This window comes from Lissotriton vulgaris, chromosome 1_2, assembly GCF_964263255.1.
Source record: "Lissotriton vulgaris chromosome 1_2, aLisVul1.2, whole genome shotgun sequence".
NCBI classification, from domain to species: Eukaryota; Metazoa; Chordata; class Amphibia; order Caudata; family Salamandridae; genus Lissotriton; species Lissotriton vulgaris.
The window spans coordinates 63,287,670-63,303,602 of NC_141686.1; the positions used below are offsets into that span (position 1 = coordinate 63,287,670).

At 44.8% G+C, this 15,933-nt stretch overlaps 1 protein-coding gene across 1 annotated transcript in view; it reads right to left on the reverse strand.

The window, feature by feature from the left end:
• The window catches only part of TEAD4 (TEA domain transcription factor 4), a 516,557-nt gene that overhangs the window by 499,295 nt on the left and 1,329 nt on the right, over positions 1-15,933 (reverse strand). The gene's annotated exons all lie outside the window — the stretch shown is intronic.

Sequence of the window (15,933 nt, forward strand, 5' to 3'; positions counted from 1 at the left end):
TTTACAAAGGTTTCCACAAAGTTACAAAATTACATTGGTTACCAGTTACATTAGTTTCTATAAAAATATTTCAATAACGTAAATACAAGATAAATGGAGCTTAGAAGAGAGGTGGTAGGGTAAAGGGATAGGAGGGAAATAGGGTGGAGAGACGAGGTAGAGTCCGCCCAAAGTCCGGCTGGGTAGGTGACAGCCGAGGGGGAAGCCTACAGCCCATCTCCTCTATAGCTATCAAGTAGCTCCACCGGGCATCGGACAAATAGCTAGGTCTCAACGGAAAAACATTAAAAAAGCATAGGGGACGAAAAGATGGAGCATAGAAGGGGAAAGGGGGTAGGAAGGTAAAGGGGTGGGAGGGAGAAAGCGTAGGCGAGACGAAGGAAGGTCTGCCCAAAGTCTGGCTGGGTAGGTGACGGCCAAGGGGGCCATCTCCTTTATAGCTATCAGGTAGCTCCACCAGGCAGCGGCCAAAAAACTAGGTCTAGTGCTTAAAATAAGGAAAACATTGTGTTACAAATTATAAAAATGATCACATTAGTTACAGAGAGGTTACAAATTCAATACAAGAGTTATTAGCGACCATGAAAAACAAGATACACAGAAAAGAGAAGGGGAAAAAAGAAAAAGGCCTGGGAGAGCAGGGAGTCCATGGGAGGGAGTCAGCAGTGGAGAAAGATATGAGACATACATCCGAGGTCCGTCTGGGTAGGTGATGGTCATAGCGGTGTGCCAGACAACAACGCCGGTAATAGAATAGGGCTGCAGAGCTTTGAATCAATCCCGGTGGCAGCGCTTGTTGGCAACGGAGTCTCTTGACGTTTTCAACAGAGCAAAACAATGTCTCCTCGTCCTCCCTAGACTTCCTTTTTAGGGTCAGGCTCCATACTTGGCAGATTTTTCAAGTAGTTGGCGTTGGTGTCTTTAAGAAGAAGCTTTTCAAATAGGCCACACACTTGTTGCATTAGTAGCGGTCTCCCACATGTTTGTGCTTCCCATCACATCTCCGCTGTACTTAGATCACCGCTCCCCGGTTTGCACTCTACGCCACCATTTTGAGGTCAGGCCTCTTTCCGCTGTGAATGGCGCAAAGTCCCAGAAATTGATTAACTCGGCATACAAGACTTACGGGTGTATTTGGGCATATGTTTAGGAAACTGGTGCTTGAAGGGCGAATCCAGGACATTAGATTAAGTTTTGGGGCTCCATGAAGTCGTTACCCATGATCGCCGCCATTATGAAGTCAGGCCTCGTTTCGCAACGAGCAGCGCAAAGTCTCAGTCTATGTGTGTACTTGTTGCTCAGGGGGCTTTCTGTCCTGTGTTATGCATTAAGCTGAAGTATTCACAGTTTGTGCCTGACTATTGGAAAAATGTATGTTACAGAAAAGTATTATTTCTTATTATAAAACCCTCACCCACCAACCTAGTTGGTGGCATGCTTCATCATCGGGCCCACCGGATGACACCGAATGTGATGAGGCCCGATGATGAAGCATACCACCAATTATGTTGGTGGGTGAGGGCTTTATTATAATAAATAATACTTTTCTGTACCATACATCATCAACCATACATTTTTGAGCCTCCAATCACGTCTAGTTAGACTAGTTCTCTTTGATTAGATACATTACCTCAGGGGGTAAGGACTAGCTCTCTAATCCTCTCTCTCTGTTTGATACTTAATAATGTAAACATACTGCTCATCAAGATTACAGCTACTGCTCTAGAGACCTGGACACTAATGCATAGAGTGCCCTCTTCCTTCGCTAAACCTTGAAATCAATGATACAGTGATTCTTAGGATGCACATATCCCAGGATGGTTGAGCTACAATTCTCCATTATTCAATGATGTTGACACAATCTCATTAAAGACAGGCAATCCATCTCACCAAGCATCAAATCATGAAGTAATGTATATGTTGCATGTTCTTTCCCCCCAGAGAGCCATGATGGAGTCAGCACCAACCATACCTATGTCCCACTTACAGTCACTACCACTTAGGGAGTGGTGGGTATCATTTCCTGTTTTCTGACACAGGTTGGTTCACCACTGGTTGTTTCCACTTGAAACAGGGGGAATGACCTAACTCATTTACTGCTGTGCATGGAACCTTAGGGACGACAAGTAGTACCAAAGACACCATTATTCTTAAAATGCTCACTAATCAAATAAAATGAAATTGAAAAATGCTAGCTGGAGATTATATACATTTCGAAGAGTGAGGAGATCTCAATTTTGATGATTCAGCTGCGAGGAACTACAAAGTATTTAATGGTGTACCGGCAAATTACCGAAAACACGATCAGGAAATCAAAAAAGTGCTGGTAAAGTCAACGTGACTGCCAGAGAATCAAAATGTACATGTATGCATGACAATACGATATGATTGCAAATCAATGCAATTAGTGGTCATATTAATATATTAATACTGAGAACAACATTTCAACCAAACCAGCTGTGCACATTTCTTTTTTCAAAGAATTTTAGGGATTGCTAGAAGGGCTATAGACCCTGGCCGGGCCAAACCTCTTCCCAGTACAGACTCGAATGAAGAAGAGGCAACAAAAGAAAAGATAGTACCAAAAGCGTCAGGGCAATTAGATCAAATTGCCCCAGTTATCTTTGGAATCAAGTCCATCAACTTGAGCCTCTCCTTTTGTGTACTTTTGTCCATTAAATACCAGCTACTTAAAAAGGAATTATCACACTTTTTAAATTAAAATAAAATACCTTATTTCCCAATGTTACTAACATAAAAATCATGCAAGAGCCACCTACGAAAATGAAGCATGCAATTCCATATTCTCAAAATGAATTTTATTAGTTATAATATATCAAATATCATTAATAGGAAATCAATGTTTGTGTAATCATCAACGTAATAAATATTTCACCACATTTATCATTATTCTTTGTGTACCAGTACCAAGCCAATGTTCGTCTCGTCCTCAACATGTAATAGATATTTGGATCAAGTCAAGTCAAGTCAATAATCTTTATTCGGATATTACATTATCATATTTGTATCATGTTTATCAATATTCTTAGAGTTGCTAATGTCCTTCACTGACACAAACACACAATAGCGAGTGAAGAATGTTTCTCCAGCATAACCCAAGACACCAGGAAATTGCACACTGTACTCTAATGAATTCATTGAATTTGATTCCTGATATTGCAGCATCTCTCAACAATTTGGATACAGATATTTTATCCCAGTGGATACTGGCCATAAAAGGAGGCTGTATAGTACAAATCTTATATTGTTTACCAAAACTCCTACTCATTGGTTATCCTTCCATCTAGTTGTCCTTATCTGCTTAACAATATAAATTTGACTATTGTATCTTAATTTCAATTCTTTCTCTTACGTACAGATGTTACCTGTTCATCTTATTGTGCTATCAATACTGCTCTGTCACCCATTGGGTCACGTCCACACAATATAAAACCATGAATAAAAAAACACAGAGAGGATAATATTCAAGCCAAAACAGCACTCTTAAGAACTTCCGAAATGACTCCATTTTAATTCAAGATACCAAGGCGGCAGAAATCGGATCATCATCAGTACGAACATCTATGACACTCAATCAGTGCTGCTTAATATAAGACACGGTGATCAACCCCAATAGAAGACTTAAACTTAGGAGATGACTTTTACCCCATCAGGAAGCCCCAGCTTAATACAGATGGACCCCTAACTCATATAGATCACCTACTCTCCTCATATTGGTGCCGTGATTAGGATACCATGACCCACAGAGTTAATGGAACCACACTCAGAAAAGAAGTTACATAAAACTCAGTATCCCACCACTCCTTCTCTGGTATAGACAATATTCTCATACCAGCAGTAAACATGCCTGTGATGCCTGGAGCATGCATGCATGCTCCAGGCCCGTGATTCTGTGCCTTTTTCTCCTTCTGTCCCCTTCACTGCCCCCGTGATTCTGTGCCTTTTTCTCCTTCTATCCCCATCGCTGCCCCCGTGACTCTTTGCCTTTTTCTCCTTCTGTCCCCTTTGCTGCCCCCGTGATTCTGTGCCTTTGTCACCTTCTGCCCCACTGTTGCCCCCGGGATTCTGTGCCCTTGCTTCTGTCCCGCTGCTGCGCCCCCCGCGGCCCCACCCCCCTGACTGCCCATTCACTGCCCCCGCCTCCCGCCTCCCAGCTGCTTCTCCCTCCGACCTACCCATATATGCGGCTGCTGCACGTCGGAGCCACTGGCGCGCCGAAGGCGTGCCTAAGGCAAGCCCGTCTGCGCCCCTCCGCATCTGGACCGCGCCCAGCGTAGGAACCCCTGGCCCCCGAGCCCGCCACGACGAACGCTGCCGCTACGATGCCAGCACACTGCACGCCCTCAACCCCGGACGGACCCACACCTGCATCAAGGCTGCACTGAAACGCACTCATGGTCACTTCACCTGCCGGAACTGCAGCTACACAAGCCTCAGAGCCGCCAAACTACCCGCCCAAAAAAACCTCAAACATCTCCGATGCATCCTACTGAACACCCACTCCGCACGCAAGCACGCTGTTGAGCTCTAGGACCTGCTCGACACATCATCCCCAGACGTCGCTTTCCTGACAGAGACCTGGATGAACGACTCCTCCGCACCCGACATCGCCATAGCCATCCCAGATGGCTACAAGATCGCCCGCAGAGACCGCACCAACGGAGTTGGAGGAGGAATCACCATTGTCCACAAGAACAGCGTCAGGGTCTCAACCAACACCGACAACACTCTCAGCAACGCCAAACACATGCACTTCCAGATCCACACAGACCCCAACACCAACCTCAGAGGTACCCTCATCTACAGACCCCATGACCCCGACCCCAATTCAGCGACTCCATCGCCGATTTCATCAGCATGCACGCCCTGACTTCCACCGACTACATCCTCCTCTAAGACCTGAACTTTCACCTTAAGAACAACAACGACAGCAACTCTATCACCCTGATCGACAACCTCGCCAACCTCGGACTGAGGCAGCTCGTCACAACGCCTACCCATTCCGCCGGCCACACGCTCGAACCCGTCTTCTCCTCAAGCTCCCACGTCTCCTTCAGCCACACCACCGAACTCCTCTGGACCGACCACCGCTGCATCCACTTCACCTTCCAGAAACCCACCACACACCACCGCACCCAACCGATACCCCGCCGCTGCTGGAGCAATATCACAGAAGGCTAACTACATGCAAACCTCTCTCTCAGCCCACCCACCGACACCTCCAACATCGACGACGACGCCTGCAACCTCAGATGCTGGATCAACTACTGCGCCAACACCCTAGCCCCGCTGAAGAAACCCACCCACAGAGACACCAGCAAGAGCGCTAGCTGGTTCACCCCAGAACTCCAGAAACTAGAGAAGAAACGGCACAATGAAAATACACCGGACAGCCTCCAGCCAACAAAGACGCCATCCGCAAACACCATCACCTCATCAGGTCTGCCAAGAGGACCTCCTTCAAAGACTGCCTCGACAACAACGCACACAACAGCAAGGAGCTCTTCAACATCGTAAAGGAACTCTCCAACCCCAGCTCCAACACCAACGACATCCCGCCATCACAAGCCCTGTGCGACTCCCTCGCCACCTTCCTCCACTGCAAGATCGCTGACATCCTCCACAGCTTCATCGCCCAGACAGCCCCAACAGACATTGACACTCCAGACACCCCGCACACCATCGACCATGACCCTGTGCCAGCCTGGGCCAATGTGAACATAGATGACACCATCAAGACCATGAGCACAATCCACTCCGGCTCCCCGTCAGACCCACTCCCGCACCACATCTTCAACAAAGCCAGCAGCTCCTTCGCACCCCATTTGCGCAACACCATCAATCTCTCCTTCGAGACCGCGACCTTCCTAGAGAACTGGAAAAATGCTGAGCTCAACGCCCTACTCAAAAAACCCAAGGCAGACACGAGAGACCTCGAGAACTTCCGGGTCATCTCCCTGCTTCCGTTCCCAGCCAAGGTCATCAAGAAGATCATCAACAGACAGCTAACCCCATACCTCGAAGAAAACAGCATCCTGGACCCATCCCAGTCAGGGTTCCGCAGCAACCACAGCACCGAGACTGCCCTCATCGCCGCCACCGACGACATCAGTACCCTGCTGGACAACGGTGAGACAGCGGACTTCATCCTCCTGGACCTCTCCGCCGCCTCCGACACCGTCTGCCACCGCACACTATGCACACGCCTCCACGACGCAGGGATCCGAGACAAGGCCCTGGAATGGACCACCTCCTTCCTCTCCGGCAGAACCCAGAGCGTCCGCCGCCCCCCATTCCAATCCGAAGCCTCCAAGATCATCTGCGGCATACCCCAGGGATCATCCCTCAGCCCAACACTGTTCAAAATCTACATGGCCCCGCTCGCACAAGTCGCCAGACAGCACAACCTCAACATAATCTCCTACGCCGACAACCCTCAACTGATTCTCTCCCTCGCTAAGGACCCCCTCATCACCAAATCCAACCTCCATGAAGGAATGAAGGGTGTCGCCGACTGGATGAAGATCAGCCTACTGAAGCTGAACACGCACAAGACGGAGGTCCTCATCCTCGGCTCTAACCCTTCAGTCTGGGACGACTCCGGGTGGCCTATGGCACTGGGAGCAGCCCCGACACCCACCGACCACGCAAACAACCTGGGAGTCATCCTTGACTCAACACTCTCCATGACCAAGGAAGTCAACGTAGTCTCCTCCTCCTGCTTCAACACCCTCTGCATGCTCCGCAAGATCTACAGATGGATCCCAACAGATACAAGAAGAACAGTCACCCAGGCCCTCGTCAGTAGCAGACTCGACTATGGAAACGCCCCTATGCAGGAGCCCCAGCCAAGCTCATCAAACGACTGCAATGCATTCAAAACGCCTCTGCACGCCTGAACCTCGACGTACCACAGCACAGCCACATCATCCCCCACCTGAGAAACCTGCACTGGCTCCCCGTCAACAAGAGGATTTCCTTCAAGCTTCTCATCCACGCACACAAGGCACTCCAGAAGACCGGCACAGCCCACCTCAACAGATGACTCTTCTTCTACATCCCAAACCGCCAGCTCCGTACCGCCAACCTCACCCTAGCCACCGTCCCCCGCATCAGAAGAACAACCACTGGTGGCAGATCCTTCTCCCACCTCGCCACCAAGACCTGGAACACCCTCCCACTGAGCCTACGACAGACCCAAGACCTGCTGACCTTCAGGAGGCTACTCAAGACCTGGCTGTTCGACCAGTAGCGCCCCCCTTTTTTCCCCCAGCACCTTGAGACCCTCACGGGTAAGTAGTGCACTCTACAAATTCTTGATTGATTGCATCATGCCATAATGCCTTTCCGATCACTCGCCACAGGAGATATACCTGAGACCTGTTTCTATGGGGCTCGTGGTAATTGCCGTTTAAGGGTCGGGTGCTTATTGGATGAACACTCAACTAAATTTCTGCAGGAAGAAATTAATATTTACTTCAAGGTTAACCTAAGCTCTGTCCAATCAGTCATCTCTGTCTGGAAGGCCTTTAAAACAGTCAACCGAGAGCAAGCAATTTCATGCACTGCAGGTAGCACTCAGAAAGAAGATCAACAATTAGTCTCCCTTGAAGAAACAATCCTTAATCTAGTATTGAAATTAGTGGCGCTATATGATTCAGAGATACTCTACCAGCTTGAAATCATTGAGCAAAGTCTTTGGCAACAGTTAATAGATATGGCCAAGTTCATCTGTGCCAGTTCTCAATGGAGATAAATGTGGCAAACGTTTGTACTGGCTTGCAAACAGGGGTAGGGAGACGAGACTGATCACCAAAACTGAGATACTACAAGGCGGTTTGACCCCCCCACCTTCTCGAGATAGTGAATACATTTCTATCATAAACAAGTATATCACACATTTTGCCCCCCTGATGCTCAGCTGGCCAATACCATCATTGATGGCCTACCAATGTCTGCATGTCAGAAGAAGATGGGACTATGCCGAATCTTCCTCTGGTAATTGAGGGAATATTAGAGCCAATCTGAGTGATGTTAAGGGGCAAGGTACCAGGCCCTACTGGTATTCCTCTGAAATTCTTTAAGAAGTACACCTCCATCATTTCCCTCATCTTCAGACATTGTATGAGAATGTCTTGCATATGGGCTTGTTGCTATAGAACTTAAAGGGGGTCAAAATCACTATCATAATAGGCTGATACAGGTCTCATTTACTGCTTAATATTGAGACCAAAATACTGCCTTTTAAATTGGTTAAAGTAATTTGCACTGTAATCCAAATAAATGAAAATGGCTTTATGTTAGGGGAGAGTATGTGTCACTGCCTCTGGCCTCTGCGAGTGGCCAATGCCCAGGCCTATACCCTGAAAGGCGATAGTTGTAGCAGACTTTAACGCCTTGACCACGTCGCAAATTCTGCCGCGGTGCTGGGGAATTAATGAGTGAGCGTGTTTCGGACGGCCCCTGGCCGTCCTCCGTATGCTCCCACTGTGATGTCCGATGGCCAGGGGCTGTCCGACGCACACAACGGGTTAAGAAGGCCTTTGGTCTAGTACATTGGCCCTTCATGTTTCAGCTCATACAAATAATTATTCTTGACCCTCTTTCTGTGTATGCCACGTAATGGGCCAGAGTAAGAGCAAACTTGGTTCTCGCCTGCCCTTTCCAACTGAGCGGGTCACATGGCACCCCTCGACTTTGACATGGTCTTAGGACCTTTTGCATAGTGATTTAAATGGAATGCACAGTTCACTAGTCACCTTGGAGCACATTAGACAGACGCATGCAGGTGCAGAGACAGAGATGTCTCTGGTTTTCGTGTTAATTGAAATAAGACGACATATGTGCTGATCTCAGGCATCCATGCCTGAACCCCTTGGGCAAGTGAGTATTTTAAATAGCTGAGCATGCACATGAATTGGAATGAGAAAGCAAAATGGATCTCAAAATCACTCCCCTCCTTTTAAACAAGAGCTGGGCTCCAGGCATCCATTTCCAGTCACTATAATGGGGTGGGGTGCTTTATTTAATATAATTGTGCTCCCACAACTTCTATACATCTTTCAAAGTTAGGCCTATGACATTCTGCCCGAGTCCCTTCAGACCCTGCGGACCTATATACAGAAGTCTCTGTGGGCTGAGGAGGCTGTGGGGGGCAGTCCCAGATACCCTTTCTCAAATAGAAGCAGCCATCCTATGACGGGGCGCTACTATGGGTTGATATCACTCTTTATTACTGGGCTGCACAGATGCTCCCTTTTAACTGTTGTTTTATTGAGGATCACCTTAGTACCACCTGGAGCTGCAGCTCATAGATAAAAAGGTTTACTGAACCTCTAATATAGTCCTTCGTACCCCCGGTCATTACCTCCAATTACAAGAAACCTGATTATATGCTGGCACTGTGCACTTAGGTGAATACAGTGGGAGGGGACCGCTACAACCAAGACGCCACAGTAGCAAGGCAGGTGGCTGAGGCATGTGGTGGGTCTGGAAGGATTGCAATCTTAGGACATAGTGATATAACCAAACTGGGAATTCAGTGGGTGGGGAGCCAGTTAGTTGTTGAGCGAGTAGTCACAGCACAGATCTCAGTTTTACCAATATTTAAGATTACTCGAGGTACACAAAGATCAGCTCTCTGTGGCAGAGGAATTCCACCCTCTAGAACCCAAATTCACAATGGCCCCACATGGCAGGAAATACAAATAACTCATAATCAAGACTTCTGCTCTTCTCCTAAAACTATGCACCCAATGAGAACAAGATGTGGGAAGTGTAGAAAAGGCAGAATGGATGGATGCCAATATAGCAGCCTGCGCATGGCTATATCAGTGTGGTTATGAATTATACAATAAAAACCAAATCAGAGGGTATACTAAACTTCCAATAGGTTGGGGCAGATGGTACGGACCCACACCTCATATTGCCTCTGCTCAGGGAATGAGACGGGCTCATTTCTTCATGTGGCTCAGGAGTTTCCGGTAATTGTCGACTACTGGTCTAAGATACACCAGACTCTTACCCAGATAACTGACAGACCAACTTTTAAGAGACCCTGAGAAGGCGCTGCTGGGGATTATAAATAATGGAGGAGCTGTGGTCCTGGGGCTCACTATTATTAGTGGCCATGGGTATGATCATTGCAAAAATGTCACTGCAAAGTGTAGCGGAGCTGCCAATGCACGTCAGTGGCTTTGTAGGTGGACTATTGCACTAAAGCTGAAGAACTGGCATGCAGGCATTGTGGCTGCCCAGGGAAACAACACAAATCCTGGACCCGTCATGGCCACACTTTTGGAAAGGTCTACCGAACTTTGGTTAAAGGCACTTGAAATGTTCCCTGTGCTATGTACATTGGACATTTATGCTGGAGGATAAGAAGAGAGGAGAGAGTATTTGCTGTATCCTACCAAGCTGAGTAAAACATTCTGCTGAAACCAATAAAAAGAATTATTAAAAAAAGAAGGCTCATTTCATATTAGTATTTCAAATAGGTAGCTAGGGAAAGATCAATCATGATTTAAAAAATAAAATTAGTTGTTTGTAAGTTGTCAGTTGCTCTTTTTACTGCTACCTAGTTGATTTGATAATGATTGCAGGATGTAAAAGTGTTCTAAAGAAGGGATCCTTATAGAAAAAGATGACTTTTCCAATGCAAGGGATGTGTTTTGAACAAGGCCAACAAGTACATTTCTACAGTAATGTATTTTTTTCTGAATGAGCAAGTAGAGTACACTTTTATTCATATGAAATGGAAAGTGGACACATTTTGTGGATATTATGTGTGTGGTATCTGGCAGTGGTGGCTGTAGAAGTGTTGTAGGTTTCCAGAGTTATAGTTGGGTTGAAATAACCATCATGGTTTCTGGACAATGGTGTAGAGATAGGAGTCATAATGGAGAAACAGAACAAGAAGAAATTAGGAAATGTAAAAGTCTGAATCTTTTTAATTAAGCTGTGCCTCATTCATTTTCATTCCTTCCTTGTTTTCAGCCTGGCTATATCCTTGACACCGCACCTGTGTAAACATTGGTAAAGAATCTAGATTGGGACATTGTAGGCTGCGTAAACATGCAAAGTCAGCACAAAAGAACAGCTGATGTCTGCACTGGGTTTTCTAAACATTGGTAAAGCCTTGGATAAAGTTTGTTCAGATAGCCTATCTTGTTGTGGATCGTCAGGACACGACAGTTACACAAGACACCAAGGTTGTTGATTCTTACCGATTGTCTCATTTGTGTGTTCTCCCCAGAGCTCTGTTTACCTCTGGGTGTTTCTTGCTTGTGATCTTTGCTATAAAAACCCATTTAACCATTGTCCAGTGGGCTCTCTCCTTGAGTGTCTCTATGGTGCTCGGTCGATGGAGTCCCATTCATGAATGCTTAATAAATGACCTATGGTTTGAACTTCGCTCCTGTGTTGATTCCTCCTTACTTGTTAAGAACCTGTGACGAAGTGGTGAACCTGCACCAGCAGATTAACAAAAATATGCTCCACAGAATCAGGAGATATGTGAGTTCTGGCTAACCGTAATTTTGGCTCTACCATCATTACTTTTGATTAGGCCACAAATGTGTTTATTTAGAGCCTTATATGTTAGTGCGATCTAATGTGACTAATGAACTGAAGTGCACTTAAAGTCATATAGAAAGTGCATTTACCATGTACCTCTGCATTCATATAAGTGTGTGCACTAATGTTTCTTTTACAATAACAACAAATTTCCATTCTCAAACAATTGCATGTGTGTGTTTTAATAACAGTAGTTAAACTTCCAGTGCTTAGTTTGTAAAATATTAAGTGCCAGGGCCCTGACCTGGAGGCCACTGCAGCTTGCACTCCCTGTCACCCTTGTCATCGCTATTAAAACAACTAGTAACCATCTCTCTTGCATGTAAATGTGGCAGTTCAGATTATTCCAGGTCCCCAAAGCTAAAGGAATGGCTGGGGAGGCAGGTGTTAGCAATTTTAATTTATGTTGTATTCCTAAACTATCGTTGTTCTGCTCATCTCTAAATTAGATGAGCAGCGTCACCATGTGGTGGACTGTTCTAAGTATGTGGTTGACTATCAGGTGCCGGTGCTGAGCACCGGAAACTAATTAAGTGCTGGTGCTTAGCACCTGAAAGCCCTGGCTTAAAGTAAGCACTGTAAACTTCAAGTATTCATGCATTCCTTTAAATGTATATTTAACTTACTGTATAAGGGAAAATGTACCTGCAGTATACACTTAGAACATGACTATCTATGTATTTGTATTCACACAGTTACAACATATATTGAAATCTTAGTTTTTCTAACTTGACCAAAGTCCTTAAACATTTGAGATTTGCAATGTTTAACCTTCAATGTGAATGTTTTCTTTGGGTGCAGTGTTTTCCCTTCCTCTATAGGGGCCTGGTGCATGATCTAATGAATAGAGAGAGGCACATTGTGTGAACAAGGTAGTGAAGTGTGAGGGGAATCAAGGGTGATAAAAATGTATGAGCAGAAGGGAGAACTACTATCAATGTAGGTTGTATGACGTTACAACGCATACTTTTACAACGTATACCTTTACAACGCATTTTTTACAACACAAAATCTATTACAACTCATTCCATTACAACGCATGCCATTACAACGAATTTTCAAAAACTACCTTTACACCGCATTCCATTACAACGCATACTGCCTTTACAACACATACCATTACAACGCATAACATTACATTGCATGTATGGTAAGTATTGGATAGTGTAGGGGTAAAAATTATTTTTTTAACTCCAGGGGGGTGCAACATTAAGGTAGGTGTTGGATAGTGTAGGGGTAAAAATTACTATTCTAACTCCAGGGGGTGCAACAGTAGGGTAAGTGTTGGATAGTGTAAGGGTACTATGCGTTGTAATGTTATGCGTTGTAATGGTATGCGTTGTAGTGGTATGCGTTGTACTGTCATGCGTTGTAATGGCATGCGATGTAATGGATGTTGCGTTGTAAAAGTTTCGTTGTAATGGTAGTGCCTTGTAAAAGTTGCGTTGTAAAGGTTGTTTCCCATCAGGGATGAAGGAGGAGATGGAATCCAAGGTCTCTTTGAATACGTGGATCAAAGAAGAATTAGGAGTGTGTCTGCCAAAGAGCATCGTTTAAAGGTGGTTACTAATTGGACCTTTCATACTGCTGCTAGAAGATTCTGTTTGTGGGTATAACAAGGGATACTCTTCGGCTTTGTACAGATTCTTTCCAGACTAGGAGATGTACAGACCTCTATTCACTGTTCTCATTGTGGGGATTCATGCTATGCAATGTTCATGCTTTAGAGAACTTTTTCAGAAGTTCTCCTATGCTTACACACCTTTCTTTATCAATGGATCTAATCGGGGTTTCATGAAGCATTCTTTGTGTAGGTTAGGAGCAGGAATTAGAATCCCTCATGCATTATAGGCAAGAGGACGAAACTTTCAATCTCACAACCAGATTGTTTTCCTTATACTTTGTATGTTTGATACTGAAATCTTCATCTGTCACTTTCTATTGAGGATAAACTTTGTACACCATTTGGCTTACCTTTAGTAATCTTGTACTGTTCTGCTATGTTTTTGAGACAGGTTTATATTACTCTGGCTTTGAATGTGTAATAAATCCATACTGAATCCTACTTATTGACTGAGCTTCACTGTATGACCAAATGAGTTGCACCGTAATTGTGAATTGAAACTAAACTTAACTCTTTTATTCCTCAAGCACTCTAAAAAGGTCAGTTGCAAGAGGGTATGAAAGGGGGCCGACTCCTCTGCATTAACAGTTGGGAGAAATTTAGCCCAAGGACTAGAAAGACATCCAGTGACGTATGTCTGTGAGGCAGTTGTAGACTTTAGTTTTGAGATCTGGATGAATTTTGGGAAGAAGAAAAAAATGGATGTCCTGTTACCATATAGACATGCCCGGGCTTTGAAGCTGTGCCACAAAGACTAAGAATATGTTTTGATGAAAACCTATCCTTTAGTCATGAAATCTCAGAAAAGGTCAACACACAAATGTCTTCCTCATGTTACTGAAATGATTGTGCCCATTGCTCAAAGTAATTCATCATATTTAATTAACAGGACATTGGTGAGAACAAGATTTGTTTACTGCAATATGGTTTACATGTGAGCTCCTAGGAGGGACAAAAAATAGGCACAGGCACCAAGATAAAAGTGGCCCTGTCAGTGAATCAAATAGTTAAAACTGAGCACATTTGCAAACCAGGTCAGTTTTGAATTTGTAGAGACTTGGGGCTCTATTCACAAAGGTACTTACATGTATAAAGTTACCAGTGCGGAGTCTCTGCACTCATGGCTGCATCTCTTCTCCATACAACACTCTCTCTGCAGTGTGCCAAGCAGAGATTCCACCCCGAATGCAGAAACTCCGCACTAGTAACTTTACTGCATGTAAGCACCTTTGTGAATCTGGCCCATGGTAAATGAGTATTTTTTAAAGATATGGGAAACTGCATGCATGTGTGTTTGCTGTAGGCAATGTTTGTGGTAATATCAGGGTATTCAACAGTAAACACCGATCCACCTGGCCATAAAATAGGCTGACAAATTGCTCAAAAACGGGCCCACACACTGATCTGGGAGCCTAGGCCACCGGGCAGTGCCTGATTGCCCTATAGGCTAGTCTGACCTAAGCTCTTAGAAAAGAGAGTGCAGTTGCAATTGTAGAGTCTACTGACCCAAGCAGACAGAATCTACCCCAGTTTAAAAAAATCTGATAATGTCACCTTCCCTCAAAGATCTGCATGGAACACCGAGGCATAATGGTTCTCTGTATCACACTTAAGACAGACAAACAATGCTCCTGGATAGCTAGAGGCCCTTAGAAACAGCAAGGCAAGCCGGATCAAATTACCCACTCGATTTGTGCTACATACAAACACAGACAATATTCACCTGCTAGATGCATGGAGGAAGATGGATCTAGTTGATGGGTATGCAACTGTGGTGCGGCAACCTAACCTCAGGAATCGTTCAAGAAAAAAACTTGCGTATTCAGCAAGACATTCTCATCAAACTGTGGACCACGTCCCCCTTCTTAAAAGGAGAAGCATTTGAGTGAGTGCTGACCAAAACAAATAGGTAAATAAAAAAATAGAGAAATAACTATATCTATGAAGGAGAACCATATAGTCTGACTCAAATGAGTTTGGTCTGAGGGAGGAATGAAAGTAGACTGAATATTTAAACAGCAGATTGTTCCATTTATCACTTGGCACATAAAGCAGCACATCAAACTTTGCCCATATCCTACCTGGTACAGCTACCACCAATGCCACTCCAGGGCTCATCTGTGTAACGGATCAAACAGCAAGAAGCCAACTACTGCTGGTTCTACTTCTTTAATGGGAGATGCTTAGGACAATGATGATCAAGGTGAGCCACATTGCACGCACAAAGGCAAGAAAGGAGCAAGTTTCAAGCCCTCCATAAACGCAGGACTTAGGAAAGCCTGGTATGTAAGATCAAGCAATTCCAGCGTAGGTCCAGAAAACCTGATTCCATGCCAGATTTTTAGGGTATATCCTCAGGAGAAATTTACATAAAACAAGTCGTAATGGAAATGTATCACTTAGGGGTGATGCTGATAATCAAGCATGGAGCCAGAATATGAACCCTCTGAATATCATTGTACAAGAATATCAAGAACAGAATTTTGAGGGACAAAATATCAAATGGTACCTGCACGTAGGGAAGGAAAGGTTTACTATTTTTAACATGAACTTGAATATATATGTGCTGTGTACGTACATTTAGATGGAGTTCAATATAGAAAACCTAGACTTCCTTACCAGTCTATATTTTTTCATCAATATTTTGTCCTCGAAATTGTGTCCCATCAATATTCTTGGTCGATATTCTGGGTACCCACATATTACATGAATGA